At 45.1% G+C, this 16,348-nt stretch overlaps 1 protein-coding gene and 1 long non-coding RNA gene across 6 annotated transcripts in view; one reads left to right on the forward strand and one right to left on the reverse strand.

Moving 5' to 3' along the window:
* The window catches only part of FEM1C (fem-1 homolog C), a 32,697-nt gene extending 32,073 nt beyond the window's left edge, over positions 1–624 (reverse strand). For all 3 annotated transcript variants that reach the window (XR_012159006.1, XR_012159005.1, XM_073344741.1), the window contains exon 1: positions 447–624. The gene's annotated coding sequence lies outside the window, so the exon portion shown is untranslated. The remainder of the gene's footprint in view (positions 1–446) is intronic.
* Positions 143–4,588, forward strand: LOC140911518 (uncharacterized). Of its 3 annotated transcripts, none has more exons than XR_012159009.1 (3): positions 143–299; positions 2,715–3,007; positions 4,174–4,588. It is a non-coding gene; the product is annotated as an uncharacterized lncRNA (long non-coding RNA). The 3 variants fall into 3 exon arrangements; XR_012159007.1 differs by having other exon boundaries at positions 143–253; XR_012159008.1 differs by having other exon boundaries at positions 143–253; positions 2,715–2,833.
* Positions 4,589–16,348: the final 11,760 nt, after the last annotated feature.

Here is a 16,348-nt window from a genome sequence, read left to right on the forward strand (position 1 = left end):
CCCCCTCTCGGGAGGCTGGCGGGAGTGAGCGCCGATCCTCCCCCTGTCTCATTCACACGGGTTGCAGAAACCCCCCCCCCCCCCGTCTGCGCCGGCTGTATAAGGAGCCGCGGCAGCTCCACCAACTTCTGCCGGACCCAGCCCGGGCAAGGAGCCGCCGACCTCTCTCTCTGGCCTGGCTCCTCCGCCAAGCAGCCCCCGGACCGAGCCGATGCACCCGGCTCGCCGCCCGCGGGGGCACTGCTGGGACCAGGCAAGGGGAACGAGACCGACCTTGGTTCCGCACCCGCCCGGGGGAGGTAGTCCCGCCGCCCCCCGTCCTGGCCCCGCGTCGCCCCTTCCCACACGGGTTCCCAGCCCCGCGCCAGCCCCCCGGACCTGCCTCCCTGTCGGCTGGGGGCCGGGGACCCCGCACCGCCGCCCGCCCAGAGCAGGCTCCGAGCTACCTTCCCCAGGCGCGGACGCCCCGCCGGCTCCCTCTCCCCGGAGCCGCCTTCACCAGGAAGCCTCCGCCGCGCTCCGCACCCCATCCAGCTCCTCCATGACAGGCGAATCCCCACAGCAACGAGCCTCGGCGAGCGCCCAGCCCAGCGCCCAGGCGCAGCCGAACAAGCTGTCTCATGTCCTCTCTCAGGAGCCCCAATAGGGAAGGGGCCACCGCCCAGCCAGCCACTAAGAGCGGCGGCCTGCCGCGTGGGGGGCGGGGCTTAGCCTGGCTCAAGCTAGGCTGAGAGCGCGCAGAGAGGAGGCGGGAGTTGCTTCGCTGTGGGAGGCGGGTGCTTAGGGTTAGGGCTAATGGGCGTTCAGTGGAGTCGCGTGTGCTGCCTCCCTCGCTGGAATACAGACGCCGACCTGTGGTAGCAGAGGTGCGAGAGCCAGGGACGCGGGGGCTGCAGCACCCCCCGCTTGAAGTGGTGACCATCATACGCAGGGTTTACAGTTTGAGTCAATGGCTCGCAGCACCCCGACGATGCAAATTGTTCCAGCACCCGTGTGGTGAGGACGAGAGGGGTCTGGCAAGGCCATGCTCCATCCTAAGCCAGTCACTGCACCTCTCTGCCTCGGTTTCCCCCTTCTGAAAAATGATGATTCCCCACCTTTGTAAAGTGCTTTGAGAGCTACAGAGGCGACAGAAATGTCGGAGCTGAGCATTGTGTTTAGGGTGACCATATTTTCCCAAAGGGAAAACAGAACCCTGCACAGGGCTGGCCCAAGCGCCCCCCCCCCACCTCCTGCATTCACAGGGCCGGCCTGAGGCCTCCCTCTCCTCCCTCCCACAGGCTCTGCATGCGGGAACCCAGGTCCAAGATCCCCTGCCGCCTGCCTGTGTATTTGTCGTTTGCTCTTGCCAACTGAACATCAGTTGGCAAGCACAAATGGGAGAAATGCCAGTTTTGCCAAAAAAGTCAGGACAGCCGGTACAGGCCTTTAAAAAGGGACTGTCTCAGCCAAAATGGGATGTATGGTCACCTTAATCGTGTTGGACTGTTCCCCTGGAGTTTTTCGTAGTGACTATCAGTGTGTTTAGCCACTTTGTGAATCCAGGATTGCACTCAAGCAAGCCTGCATGCCGTGAAGGGACTGGATGGCTCATGGAACTGGGGAGGTGCTGACTGTCAGCTTCGTTAGCAGCCCTTGCAGGAGGCTGGATTTGAAAGAGCATAGAAAGTAAACTCTCTTCTTAGCCCTAGAAGTGGTCTTTTCACATTATGATTGGAGAATGTTAGTGTGGGGCAACATGGGGAAGTTTGCACTGCTGCTATCCATACTACTTGCCTCTGCAGCTTCTGGGGCTATCAATCTGGCACCTTTCATAGAATTAACTACACTTTAAAAAGTAAAAAAGAAAAGGAGTACTTGGGGCACCTTAGAGACTAACAAATTTATTTAAAAAGTGAGGCTCTATTGTAATTCCAAGTGGATGCTACAATGCCAGCCTTGTTCTGAGACTTAGGAATATTTATGAAAAGAGTAGGGAGGGAGTTGGAGGCTGCTTGGACCTCTCCCTCCCCTCTTCCCACAGAGACCAGGACCTCCCCGCATCCCTGTCTATGGCCAAGTGGGGCCTTGGCTCCCTCCCAGCTGCCCCCTTGTGTGCACCTGACCCCCACCCCCAGACAGGGAGAAGCGGAGAATCAGAGCTAGGAAAGCTGCTTTTTTTATGCTGCCTAGAGCCCTTAATTACCTTGACCAGTCACAGGCTTGGACCCCCTTCCTGGGATGATTCTTCTCTGTTCTTCCTATCATGTTCCCTCTTTCCTCCTCCTGCGCCCCAGCTTCTCCTGTTGGCATGCTCTAGTTACCTAGAGCGTGTTAACATAGTTCAGCAGGGTCCACATGAGGTAGTTAGAGAGCAGCCTGTGGCTTGGATGGTGAATCAAGCAGTGCCCCAACCCATTTGGCACAGCTTGCCTCCCATCAGACCCTCACTGCACAGTCTGTACATGTGCCACAGGGGCGGCAGAGAAGAACGACCTTGCAGCTGCAGCGCTGTTTGCTGAGTTCATTGGACCTGAGTGGTGACGAGTGACCAATACACATAAAATATGTGTGTGCTTGCAAAATTAGTAGATTTAATCCTGTTAGTAATTTTATAATAACGTAAAAAAATTGAGAGGATTACTAAAAATAAAGGAGGGTTGGCATCTCTGATAGATGTAGAAACATTTGCATGTACACGTGCTCTTTCTCAATATTGTCTGTTTTGTTGATAGGCTACTACCTATTCTGAATTGTGCAGGTCTGGAAGATGGAAAATGCACTTGAAGGACATTTACAAATTCTGAATTTATTGTGGATAGGGAATCACCCAGGATGAGGTAACCATCATGAGGTAATGCTATGACACAGTGGAATTTGTTCCACAGGTTAAATCCCTAAAAATGGCAAACTTGGATCCTCAGAATTCAGAAATGCTTGTTAGCCCTGAGGACAATGGCAAGCCTGATTTGTTTGCTCCATCAGAAATGGCCAGCTAACCTGGGACTTCTGAAGAATGCAATCCTAGGTAAGAAAGAGATGGTCATCTCTCTCTTGAACACACTGAGAACCTTCCCTCCTGCCAATCTCACCCTGTTGCATTTTCTCACACCAAGAAGCAGCAAGGGATTGTGTCAAGCCATTGGGTGGATCAGAAGTAGAATAGAGGCCACAATGGCTCCATGTAGATTGTCCAGCAATTGGGCGAGGTAGAGTGGGCAGGGAACAAGATACTCTTTCCTCACTCAAGCTGTGGAAGTACTTTCTTTTGAGGGCATTGAGAAGGGTAGGATTAGGGTGGCAGGTTGATCCCCTTTAAGAATCTGAGAGAGACATGGGGCTAGGGCAGAGGTGAGGAAACAGAAGAGGGACAGGAGCAGACACAGGACCAATGCTGCTTCCATTAGCTTCAGTAGGAATAGAATTAGGGGTATTCAAGATATAAGGTTGCATTTGAACAAGGGAATAGGGGCAACCCAGGTAATAACCCAATGTGTTATCTGTAAGCCACAGAAGGGATAGATACATAGTAGTGAAACCAAAAAAAGACCTATGGGAGACAACGGATGGTAATGTAGATATCAGTTTGTAATGCAATATAGTGGCAATAAAAAAGGCAACATATCACAGACCAGGCTGACGTTAGTTCCTTTGTATACAGCACTTGTGAGACCACACCTAGAATTCTGATTACATTTCTGTGAACCCTGGAACCAGAAAGATTAAAACAAATTGGAGGGAATTCAGAGAAGAGCAATTAAAATTATTAAGGGCCTGGTTGTATTAATGTATGAGGCAAGATTAAAAGAAGTAAATATCTATAGCTTGGCTAATTGTTAAATTAGGCATAAGTAGGAGTACGGGGAATATAGAACTGCCTACAATACTGAAAGAGAGGGAAGGAATATTTAAGGTGGTTCAGGGGTTTTCATGAGCAGTAATGGGATGAAATTAAGCAAAGGAAAATATATGCTTAATATCAACAACGATCTTTTGGTGATGAGGTTCTATTGAATTGGAATAGTCACCTAAGAGTTTGTGGAAGCCTACAGTTTTATTCATTTAAAGTTAGACTGTATATTCTACAGTCTAGATTGTAGATTGTGTATACAAAGAATATACTGTAGGGAACAGTTCTATGCTGGCAGGGAGATAGATAAGATAACCTAATAGGTCTTGTCTTCTAATTTTTAGAGTATTCCACATGATCACCTGGAGAAAATGTAGGACATGATCTTTCACACACTTCCTACTCCTCAGAGGCCCTGATCCAGTACTGAGCCCTGCTTGGGAAGACCTCTATGCTTGCATGAAACTCACTGTAGGACTGGGCCATTGTACACTGCTTTAAGTAGTCCCATTGACATCCAAGGGAATATTAATGGTAGTAAGTACTGCACCCAGCATTGCTTCTCTGGATTGTAAGAAACTGTAGACATAGAACTGTCGTTGTATAAATAAGACTGGAGGAACGTTGTGGCATGTTTCTGAGGGAAATAATGTATTTGTCTTGACAATTTAGAAAAGTAATTGAAAAATCCTGAGTGCAGGCTTCGATGAATGAATGAATGAATGAAAGAAAGAAAGAAAATGGCAGTGGCAACCTGTGTGGAGTCCTTCTGCTATCCTTTTCTCCCATGCATAGTTCCTTTCCATAGGTAGGCATCCATATATCTTTTAAAATTCTTTCAATACCTTTATAAATGTAGTACTCATGAAAGTGAAGGATTTATAGGGCTGTAGGTATATTTCTGACAATCCTGCTAAATCCTGACCTGTATCATCCCCTGATATTCCATTCCTGAGCTTCCACACTATTCTATTGAGATTGTACCTGACTTGCAATGCGTGGCCTTCTATTTCTAGAAAACAGAGACCAGTAATCACACCAAATTGTGTTAAAGTTACTGTGATCTGGATCCACTAGGACCTAGAATGGATCCACCAAAGCCATTTTGCTGTATCTAATGTATTTTGCTGTTCTCCAGACTAATGTATTAGTCTATTGTACCTCAAGCCCTCCTACAAACAGATTCAGGGGTTACCACTTCACCTTTCAAGACCTCAGTTTAAAGTTTTATGAGGCACACTGTGTTCTTTCCTCTGACATGCTCCCAGTATTCTGGCTGTAGATAGGTGTTAGCAACAGCATGTGAAGTGATAATTTCCATCACTGCCACTGGGTTCCTTCTCACCCTGAGTTATTCTTGGTCTTGCATTTATTCATTCTCTAAATCAGGGGGTCCCTGATAACGTGTCCTACATATTAATAGAGAGTGTGCCTTGCGGATACGTACTGTTCTGTTTTCAGTTGCCAGACATCTTGTCTACCATTTATGATTGTATATTATCCCTGTGGCAACTACAGCAGTCGGTTACATGAAAAGTAATGATAAAGGAAAATACTTAAGATATTTTTAGCTTCTTTTAATGTGAATTAGCAGCTGGAAGTAAGTTTGTACCTATAACCTTAATTCCAGCTTAAAGAAGGTGGAGGTTTTTTATTTTTTGATTGTTTGTTTCCCCAGAAATACTAATAATGTAAGAAAAAAAATTAGGCCACAGTACTACAATTGATGAGGTGCCAGGCCCTGAAATGCATGAATCTGTGGGAAAGCTCTTCAAGTGTGTATTTTTGAAAACTTTTTGGGAGAGCAATTGTGATGGCAGGGGGGCAGAAACTGGAATTTAATATCCTTTCTTATTTGCTGCCATTTCTTCAGTCCTAGTGGGTGCTAGTCAGAGCCCAAGGGACATAGAGACCTGGGTGAAGCAATCCTCCTTGTCCCAGGAGACTAAGAGAGTTAGTTCCATGTCTAGCTACCGGAGATTCTAACTTCACTAATTAACACACTCACTTGTGAAAACCATGGGTAAATTACAGACTATATATTTTGTGCCACCACCACCTGAAGTAGATGCTGGATATGTCCTAGCTACACCAAGCAGAATCTTCTATTCTCTTATCTGTTTGTGCTTGAAGTAATTTTTAAAGCAGATCAAAAAATGCAAACACTGTTAGGTTTGGGCACACATGAAACGTAAAAAAAGCTATATGTTTTTATACCACCTATATTATTAAACAGTTGCCCCCAGGGGTGAGGGCACAAATAACACAGGAGACAGTGGAGTCCTCTCTGCTAGTTTTATAACAGCTGAGAGTTCCTCTGCATAAGAGAAATTCTCCACTGGCTCTCTTTGACCACTTTCTGCCCAAATTCTACCAGCCTGCTTGGAAGTTATAACAATATTTTGCTGTCTGATTTCATGCTGTTGTATGTTATATTTAAAATGGGTGGGGGGAGGTTGGGAGAATACCTACAATCTGTTTGTTTCATGCTACAATTTTACACATTATACCAGTTTTACAGATAAGTACGATTAACTTAGAGACAATGACCAACAATTTCAACGCTGTAATGAATGAGGCAACAATGGACATGCTTGGGAAACGCCTAAGAAGACAAAATCTTGGGTCACAAATGAAACACTACAAATGTGTGACATTAGAAGAGAACTCAAGAAAGACAAGAACAGCACTGAGCGAGCTGATAAATACAGTGTTATTGGCAGAAAGATCAAGGAAGGAATGAAGGTGGCCAAGGAGATATGGATCGAAAAACAATCTCTAAAATTGAAGAGCGTATCAATAATAAAAATAGCAAATGAGCCTTCCACGTTGTAAAAGATCTGACAAAGGAAAGATGGACCAAAGCTAACGCAATTGATGACAAGGAAGGGAACAGTCTTACAGAAGAAAGGGACATCATCAATAGGTGGACAAACTACTACTCTGATCTATACAACCACCAGACAAATGGAGATCCTAGTGTCCTAGACAGCCCAGATTCAACAGAGGAGGAGGGTTTTCCAATACTGCGTGAAGAAGTGGAGACAGATGTCAGATCACTTAAGAACGGAAAGGCTACAGGTATTGACAACATCCTAGCCAAACTGATGAAATTTGGAGGAGAAATAGTAATAGATGTACTCACCAAGATCTGCAACAAGATCTGGCAGACCGGTGAGTGGCCCTCCACAGTCACTAATCATCACTCTGCCAAAGAAAGGCAACCTGCAATTGTGTCAAAATTACCGGACCATAAGCTTGATTAGCCATCCCAGCAAAGTGATTTGAAAGTCATATTGAACAGATTGAAGCCACAAGCGGAGAATATCATCGCTGAAGAACAGGCTGGCTTTCGTGCTAGAAGAAGTATCACAGAACAGATTTTTCAACCTCCGTGTTCTATGTGAGAAGTACTTACAACACCAGCAGGACATCTACCACATCTTTGTTGACTTCAAGAAAGCATTTGACAGAGTAAGGCATGAAGCTCTCGGGACAACCATGAAGAAGTACAGTGTTGGTCATAAGCTTATTCTTACCTTTAAACAACTGTATGCCAAGGTCAGCAGTGCAGTTCTCGTCAATGACACAATAGGAGAGTGGTTTTGCACCACTGTTGCAGTCCGGTAAGTCTGCCTTCTTTCGTTTGCACTGTTCAACATTTATTTGGAGTGCCTAGTGACTGATGCTCTAGAAGATCACATATTCACAGTCAGCATTGGGCGGGGCGAACAATCTCAAATGTTTGGTTTGCTGATGACATTGACGGCTTGGCAGGTAGCAAAGATGAACTTGCCAACCTTGTGAAATGATTGGATGAAACCTCCGCAAAATACAGCGTGGAAATCAGTGCAGAGAAAACCAACCTGATGACAAACAAACGTGACGGGATCAGCTCACATATCACTGTCAGTGGACGAGAACTGGGGGCAGTCATCACTGATGAAGGATCAAAGGCAGAAATTCTGGCAAGAACTGCGCAAACAACAGCAACCGTGGCAACGCTAAAGCCTATTTGGAGGAACAAGAATATCTCCCTGGAATCCAAACTGAAACTGCTGCATGCACGAGTCAGCTCCATTTTTCTGTATGCATGTGAGACATGGACCCTTACAGTAGAATTTGAATGGAAAATACAGGTAGTAGAGATGAGATACTTCCGTAAAATCCTGAGCATCTCCTACTTCGACCACGTCACTAATGAAGAGGTCCGCAACATCATCACCCAATGAGCTGGGTCATATGAAGACCTCCTGACGACCATGAAGAAGCGCAAGCTGAAGTGGTACGGCCATATAACAAGATCATCTGGCCTATTCAAGATCATTCTCCAAGGGACAGTATAGGTGAAGAGAAGAAGAGGTAGACAGAAGAAGACATGAATTGACAACATAAAAGAGTGGACAGGAATGGACTTCACGGACACACAGTCGTCAGGGGTGGAGACAATTGGTTGATTGCTCATCAATGATGGTGCCCCAACGACCAATGCAGTTGTGGGAGTGATGATGAACTTCCCTAAAAGGCATACACTTGTTTAGTAGCAGAAGGCTTGTGTAATACACACTGTTGGGTTGTTCAAATATACCATGTGAAACTGATGCTGCTCCATGTAAAATGGATGTTTCTGTGAAGGTACAAATAGGGCAGGTACATTGATACTCTGAAAGGGAAACTCCAGAGTGTTGAAATTGTCTAATTAATCTACATTTCTGCTTACTATTCTGATGGTCTGTAGTCAAACTGCATACGATCAGTATTTTTTTTTCAGGAGTAATTATTCAAAATCCTGGAAGGTTTATTAACATAAATTGAGATTTTCAAAGCAAGCTAGGGGATTTAGACATATATCTACCTGTAAAATTAATGGCTTCTCTAGACCAGGACTTGTCTTTTGAAAGCTGAGCCCCCACTATGATAAAATGAAAGCAATTCTCCACCTCCCCCCACCTAGTAACCCTAAACATGTGATGTAAAAGGCTTGCTCATCTTAATTTATACATTTTCGATACCTCCTGAACTACTCCTTTGCAGTCCCATTCTTTGAGAAATGCTGCCATAGATTGCTATGAAAATCTCAACTATAGTATATGTTTAGTAACTCAACGTGCAGTTTTAATGCCGCAAATTTTAATATTGAAAAAGTAATTTTTTAAAAATAAAATAGTGCCCTTATTGGAGGCAGACAGCAGCACAGGGTGATATTTTCATGTTGCTTACCATATCAAGCACAAGAGGTATTTTGCCTTAGTAAGGCAGGATTGTTTATGGTGGACTACCAAACTGTCTTGTTTGGCATATGTTGCTGCTTCTCTAAGCAGGAACCACGTAAATTGTTTGCATAGGCACTGGAACTAGGGTGCTGCTGCACTGCCTGGCTTGAGGTGTTTTTTTTTATATACCGGGTTCACGGTTGGTTCAAAGGCTTTTGGCACCCCACTATATAAATTGTTCCAGCACCCCTGGTTGTTTGACTAATTTTCTGCTATGTTTGCATCCTAGACACATCCTTTTACCTTCAAAAGATTCTCCTACTGACTGTGATATGGTCCTTGGTGAATTACAGAAGTGTAGCTGTCTGAGCAGTCTTGTACACCATGTCAGATTCCCTCTGCCTCCCACCACTTACTTCATATGCAACACCCTCCTACACCTTCTCCCCTCCTTGCTTTCCAGCACAGTGAAGGGATATACCCCATAACGTAAATATAGATATACAAAGCTCTAGGCATTAAATCTTCATGTTAAATATAAGATTTTCATAATGGGTAAAGAACCACACCCAACACCTCCTTCTTTCTAAATACAGAACAGACATTTCATTTACAATAGAATCTACCAGACTAGTTGTGATGCATGTAAATATACATACCTAACCCCCTCAGCATCGGTACAGACCCCTAAATTAGTTCCTCCGCAGAGAGTAATTACATAGCTGATTATTCAGGGAGCACAGTAAACTGGTAAAGAGCTTTAAAGGCTCTATAGGGTACATTGTGGTTGAAAGCTAGCACCCATGCAGTGTTATTCTGTTTCAGTTTAATTTTCCTGAAATAAACATCATTCGAAGAAGAAAAAAGCTGGGGGAGGAGGGTAATATCAAAGAAATGTTCCATTTAGCATAAGAACCACATAGTATGAACATAATGAGCAAAGAAAACAGAATACAACTGCTAGGCAACGATCTGGATTGAAACACTGCAGTTCCTGTAGAAGCTAATAACTGACTGAGAACATTGTGATAGTATTTCAGTCCTTGGCTTCAGATGCAGATTGCTGTAAGTGTCTTTATATTTTAGACATCTGCAGCTGTAACTGTCATTGGAAGTTTGCAAAAGCACAAGTGCTGAGTAATTTATACTAGTCATGACCTCTCAAACTGTCATACTTACTAGTGTGTCTCATATTCTTAGCGAAAAATTAAAATTCACAGCAGTTGGTTGTGTGTGTGTGTGCGTGCGCGCATCAAGGTGGGTAGTAGTATATATGGAAATGCAGTGTGTGTTCAGAGCTCACATGCAATGGGCTGTTTTGGCTCATTTCTGTTTACTGTTTAGTTTTCTGCTCATATTTCCTGTTTTGACTCATCTGGAGTAGCTAGCTGGAGGTGAGCATGTGACCAGTTAGCCCATGAACCTGTCTGGGAGTAGCTTCCTGTTAAATTATTAATAAAAGGTTGCCTGTTAATCTGTTCTGACTGTTTTCAGAGTAACAGCCGTGTTAGTCTGTATTCGCAAAAAGAAAAGGAGTACTTGTGGCACCTTAGAGACTAACCAATTTATTTGAGCATGAGCTTTCGTGAGCTACAGCTCACTTCATCGGATGCATACCGTGGAAACTGCAGCAGACTTTATATACACACAGAGAATATGAAACAATACCTCCTCCCACCCCACTGTCCTGCTGGTAATAGCTTATCTAAAGTGATCATCAGGGAATTTGTGGGGGGGGGTGGAGGGTGAGAAAACCTGGATTTGTGCTGGAAATGGCCCAACCTGATGATCACTTTAGATAAGCTATTACCTGCAGGACAGTGGGGTGGGAGGAGGTGTTGTTTCATATTCTCTGTGTGTATATAAAGTCTGCTGCAGTTTCCACGGTATGCATCCGATGAAGTAGCTCATGAAAGCTCATGCTCAAATAAATTGGTTAGTCTCTAAGGTGCCACAAGTACTCCTTTTCTTTTTGTTCTGACTGTGTGATGATTTAAACCTGTCTCTAGAGCAGCGTTTCTCAAAATGGGTGTTCTGACCCAGAAGAGGGTTGCAAGGCTATTGTGGTGGATGGGGGTGGTGGTCATGAGATGGTATGGTATTGCCACCCTTACTTTTGCACTGCTGCTCATGGTGGCACTGCCTTCAGAACTGGGTGGGCGGAGAGCTCTGAAAGCAGCACCAACACCAGCAGCTGCATAGAGGTAAGGGTAACATGGCATGGAATTTTTGAGGGGTGGGGATCATCACAGCCTGAAATATTTTCAGAGGGGGTCCCAGCAAAAAAGTTTGAGAACCCCTGCCCTAGAGAAACAGAGTAGGGGCAGATAGGATAGCTTTGTTCAGAAGCATAGCTGCATTCTGGCTTGAGAAGCATCAGCAACCCCAGTGTTTGTAGGTGTCATGTGGTCCAAATACTGATGTTCTGTTGGTCCTCTGAGGCCGAATATGCTGCTGTAGAGCAGGGAGAATGAGAGTTGGATCTTCTCACCATAGAGGAAGTTGTGCTGGCATCAGTTTGTCAAAAGCCCAACAGGCCATCTGGAATGAGTGAAGGAATATAGAGAGGACTTTCAACATCCTGTTTGTACATTCCTCTCTCTCTCTCTCTCCCAGTTTCTGTCTCGCCTATCTGGGTGCCTGAGGCAGGTTGGCCCAGTTTCTTCTCCAGCAGTAGGAATCATCAGAGATGCTGATGTCATTCTCATTCTGACTTAACTGCCTATTGAGGAGTTGTGCCTATCTTTTGTCAAAGAGAGTTGTACTCTGGGAAATCCTCCTGGATCTCTATCTTCTCTAGCATTCTTGGGTGGCAGTGGTGTCCATAAATAGCTTTTGCTAGCTACATTTGACTAAGGAGTTACAACTTTTACTTTTATTTAGGTCTTGCAGTAGTTATTTATTTAGTCAACTTCTCCCTTTATCTAGGTTACGCCCCCATTGATGTAGTACGTGAATGCCTACTCTGTGCTCTCCAAATTGGATTACTAAAATGAACTCTATATAGGGCTACTTACGGAGACCCCTCAGAAGCTTTAGTTACAGCAGATTGCAGCTGTTTGCTTGCTTTGTAGTGCTACCTGTAGGGAGCTTATTAACCCCATAGATTACATTGGCTCTCATTTTATATCTATAAATCCCTTGGGTGCTGGCTATTTAGAGATTACCTCTTTCCTTATGTATCATCCTGACAATATACATCAGATGAGGTGCTCCTACTAACAGGCTCAGAGTTGAGTTCTGAGGGACTAGTGCAGGGGCAGGCAAACTTTTTGGCCTGAGGGCCACATCAGGTTTTGGAAATTGTATGGAGGGCCGGTTAGGGGAGGCTGTTCCCCCTATCTGCCCCCCCCTTGCTTCTCGCCCCTGATGCCCTCCTCTGGGACTCCTGCCCCATCTAACCCCCCTGTTCCATGATGGCCCCCCCAGGACCTCTGCCCCATCCACCCCGCTTCCCTGACCCCTGACTGCCCCCGACTGCCCCATCCAACCTTCCCTCCTTCCTGACTGCCCCCCGGAACCCCTGCCCCCATTCAACCCCCCTGTTCCATGCCCGCTGACTGCTCCAACCTCTATCCACACCCCCGCTCCCAGACCACCACCCCAAACTCCCCTGCCCTCTATCCAATCCCCCCTGCTCCCTGGCCCCTTACCGCGCTGCCTGGAGCACCAGTAAGGGGGCAGGGGAGGTTGGATAGAAGGCAGGGGAGTTTGGGGTGGTGGTCAGGGAGCAGGGGTGTGGCTCGGGTTGGGGCAGTCAGAGGACAGCGAATGGGGGGAGGGGTGTTGAATGGGGGCGGGGTCCTGGGGGGGACAGTCAGGAAGGAGGGGGGGTTGGATGGGACAGTGGGGTCAGTCAGGAGACAGGGAAGGGGGGTGGATGGGGCAGAGGTCCTGGGGGGGCCATCATGGAACAGGGGGGTTAGATGGGGCAGGAGTCCCGGAGGAAGGCATTAGGGGCAAGAAGCAAGGGGGGGGGCAGATAGGGGGAACAGCCTCCCATAACCGGCCCTCCATACAATTTCCAAAACCCGATGTGGCCCTCTGGCCAAAAAGTTTGCCCGTCCCTGCTCTAACCTGTGTCTGAGCTTGTGAAGTCCTCAAATTGTGGTTTAAAGACTTCGAGGTGCAGAGAATCCTCCAGCAAGTGACTTGTGTCCAATGCTGCAGAGAAAGGCAAAAAACCCCCAGGGCCTCTGCTAATCTGCCCTGGAGGAAAATTCCTTCCTGACCCCAAATATGGCAATCAGCTAAACCCTGAGCATGTGGGCAAGACTCACCGGCCAGACACCCAGGAAAAAATTCTCTGTAGTAACTCAGATCCCACCGCATCTAACATCCCATCACAGGCCATTGGGCCTATTTACCATGAATAGTTAGAGATCAATTAATTGCCAAAATTAGGCTATTCCATCATATCATCCCTTCCATAAACATATCAAGCTTAGTCTTGAAGCCAATATGTCTTTTACCCCCACTGCTTCACTTGGAAGGCTGTTCCAGAACTTCACTCCTCTGATAGTTAGAAACCTTCGTCTAATTTCAAGTCTAAACTTCCTGATGGCCAGTTTATATCCATTTGTTCTTGTGTCCACATTGGTACTGAGTTTAAATAATTCCTCTCCCTCTGTGGTATTTATCCCTCTGGTGTATATTTATAGAGAGCAATCATATCTCCCCTCAGCCTTCTTTTGGTTAGGCTAAACAAGCCAAGCTCTTTGAGTCTCCTTTCATAAGACAGGTTTTCCATTCCTCGGATCATCCTAGTAGCCCTTCTCTGTACCTGTTCCAGTTTGAATTCATCCTTCTTAAACATGGGAGACCAGAACTGCACAACAGTATTCCAGATGAGGTCTCACCAGTGCCTTGTATAAGGTACTAACACCTCCTTATCTCTCCTGGAAATACCTCACCTGATGCATCCCAAGACCGCATTAGCTTTTTTCACAGCAGTATCACATTGGCGGATCATAGTCATCCTATGATCAACCAATACTCCGAGGTCCTTCTCCTCCCCTGTTACTTCCAAGTGATGCGTCCCCAGTTTATAACAAAAATTCTTGTTATTAATCCCTAAATGCATGACCTTGCACTTTTCACTATTAAATTTCATCCTATTACTATTACTCCAGTTTACAAGGTCATCCAGATCTTCCTGTATGATATCCCGGTCCTTCTCTGTATTGGCAATACCTCCCAGCTTTGGGTCATCCGCAAACTTTATTAGCACACTCCCACTTTTTGTGCCAAGGTCAGTAATTAAAAGATTAAATAAGATTGGTCCCAAAACCGATCCCTGAGGAACTCCACTAGTAACCTCCTTCCAGCCTGACAGTTAACCCTTCAGTGTGACCTGTTGTAGTCTCCCCTTTAACCAGTTCCTTATCCACCTTTCAATTTTCATATTGATTCCCATCTTTTCCAATTTAGCTAATAATTCCCCATGTGGAACTGTATCACATGCCTCACTGAAATAGAGGTAAATTAGATCCACTGCGTTTCCTTTGTCTAAAAAATCTGTTACCTTCTCAAAGAAGATCAGGTTGGTTTGACACGATCTACCTTTTGTAAAACCATGTTGTATTTTGTCCCAATTACCATTGACCTCAATGTCCGTAACTACTTTCTCCTTCAAAAATTTTTCCAAGACCTTGCATACTACAGATGTCAAACTAACAGGCCTGTAGTTACCCAGAACACTTTTTTTCCCTTTCTTAAAAATAGGAACTATGTTAGCAATTCTCCAGTCATACGGTACAACCCCTGAGTTTACAGATTCATTAAAAATTTTTGCTAATGGGCTTGAAATTTCATGTGCCAGCTCCTTTAATATTCTTGAATGAATATTCAAGATTCCTTCTGGGCCCCCCGATTTAGTCCCATTAAGCTGTTCAAGTTTGGCTTCTACCTCGGATGTGGTAATATCTACCTCCATATCCTCCTTCCCATTTGTCGTCCTACCATTATCCATAAGCTCCTCATTAAAGACTGAGGCAAAGTATTTGTTTAGATATTGAGCCATGCCTAGATTATCCTTAACCTCCACTCCATCCTCAGTGTTTAGCGGTCCCACTTCTTCTTTTTTTGTTTTCTTCCTATTTATATAGCTATAGAACCTTTTACTACTGGTTTTAATTCCCTTTACAAGGTCCAACTCTACATGGCTTTTGGCCTTTCTCACTTTATCCCTACATGTTCTGACCTCAATAAGGTAGCTTTTCTTGCTAATCCCTCCCATCTTTCACTCCTTGTAGGCCTTCTGCTTTTTCTTAATCACCTCTCTAAGGTGCTTGCTCATCCAGCTTGGTCTACAACTCCTGCCTATGAATTTTTTCCCCTTTCTTGGGATGCAGGCTTCCGATAGTTTCTGCAACTTTGACTTGACGTAATTTCAGGCCTCCTCCGCCTTTAGATCCACAAGTTTTTCAGTCCAATCCACTTCCTAAACTAATTTCCTTAATTTATTAAAGTTAGCTCTTTTGAAATCAAAAACCCTAGTCACAGATCTATTTTTGTTTATGCTTCCATTTAGTTTGAACTGAATTAGCTCATGATGGGGACAACCTTGGTTCGACCTTACAACCATTTCTTCTATGAGGTCCTCACTACTCACCAAAATCAAATCTAAAATGGCATCCCCTCTTGTTGGTTCAGCAACTACTTGGTGAAGGAATTCATCAGCTATCTTATCCAGGAAAATCTGAGCCCTATTATTATTACTAGCACTTGTCCTCCAGTCTATATCTGGGAAGTTAACATCTCCCATAATCACGCAGTTTCCATTAGTATTTACTTCATTAAAAACATTAAAGAGGGCTCTATCCATACCCAAATTAGATCCTGGCGGTCTATAGCACACCCCAACCACTATCCCAAGGGAGGCTCTAGTAGCTTTCTTCCTCAATGTGATTTTTGCCCAGACAGACTCTCTTATCCATTCCATCACTTTTAATTTCTTTACAGTCTACCTCAGCATTGATATACAATGCTACTCCACCACCTTTGCCTTTATTTCTGTCTTTCCTAAACAACACATACCCTTCAATACCTGTAGCCCAATCATGACTACTATTCCACCATGTTTCTGTTATCCCTATAATATCTGTTTTCACTTCCTGCACCAGTAGCTCTCGTTCCTCCATTTTGTTACCTAGGCTCCTCGCATTAGTGTACAAACATCTTAATTTTTGCTGTTTGGCCTCGCTCACATTCTTTACCCAATAAGGCACAGACATTCTACCACCAGTATCACCTATTAGACTGGTATGTACACTACCCTTCCTCCTTATGTCCATTTTCTTCCCTC

The sequence above is a fragment of the Lepidochelys kempii genome, chromosome 5 (genome assembly GCF_965140265.1).
Source record: "Lepidochelys kempii isolate rLepKem1 chromosome 5, rLepKem1.hap2, whole genome shotgun sequence".
Taxonomy (NCBI): domain Eukaryota; kingdom Metazoa; phylum Chordata; order Testudines; family Cheloniidae; genus Lepidochelys; species Lepidochelys kempii.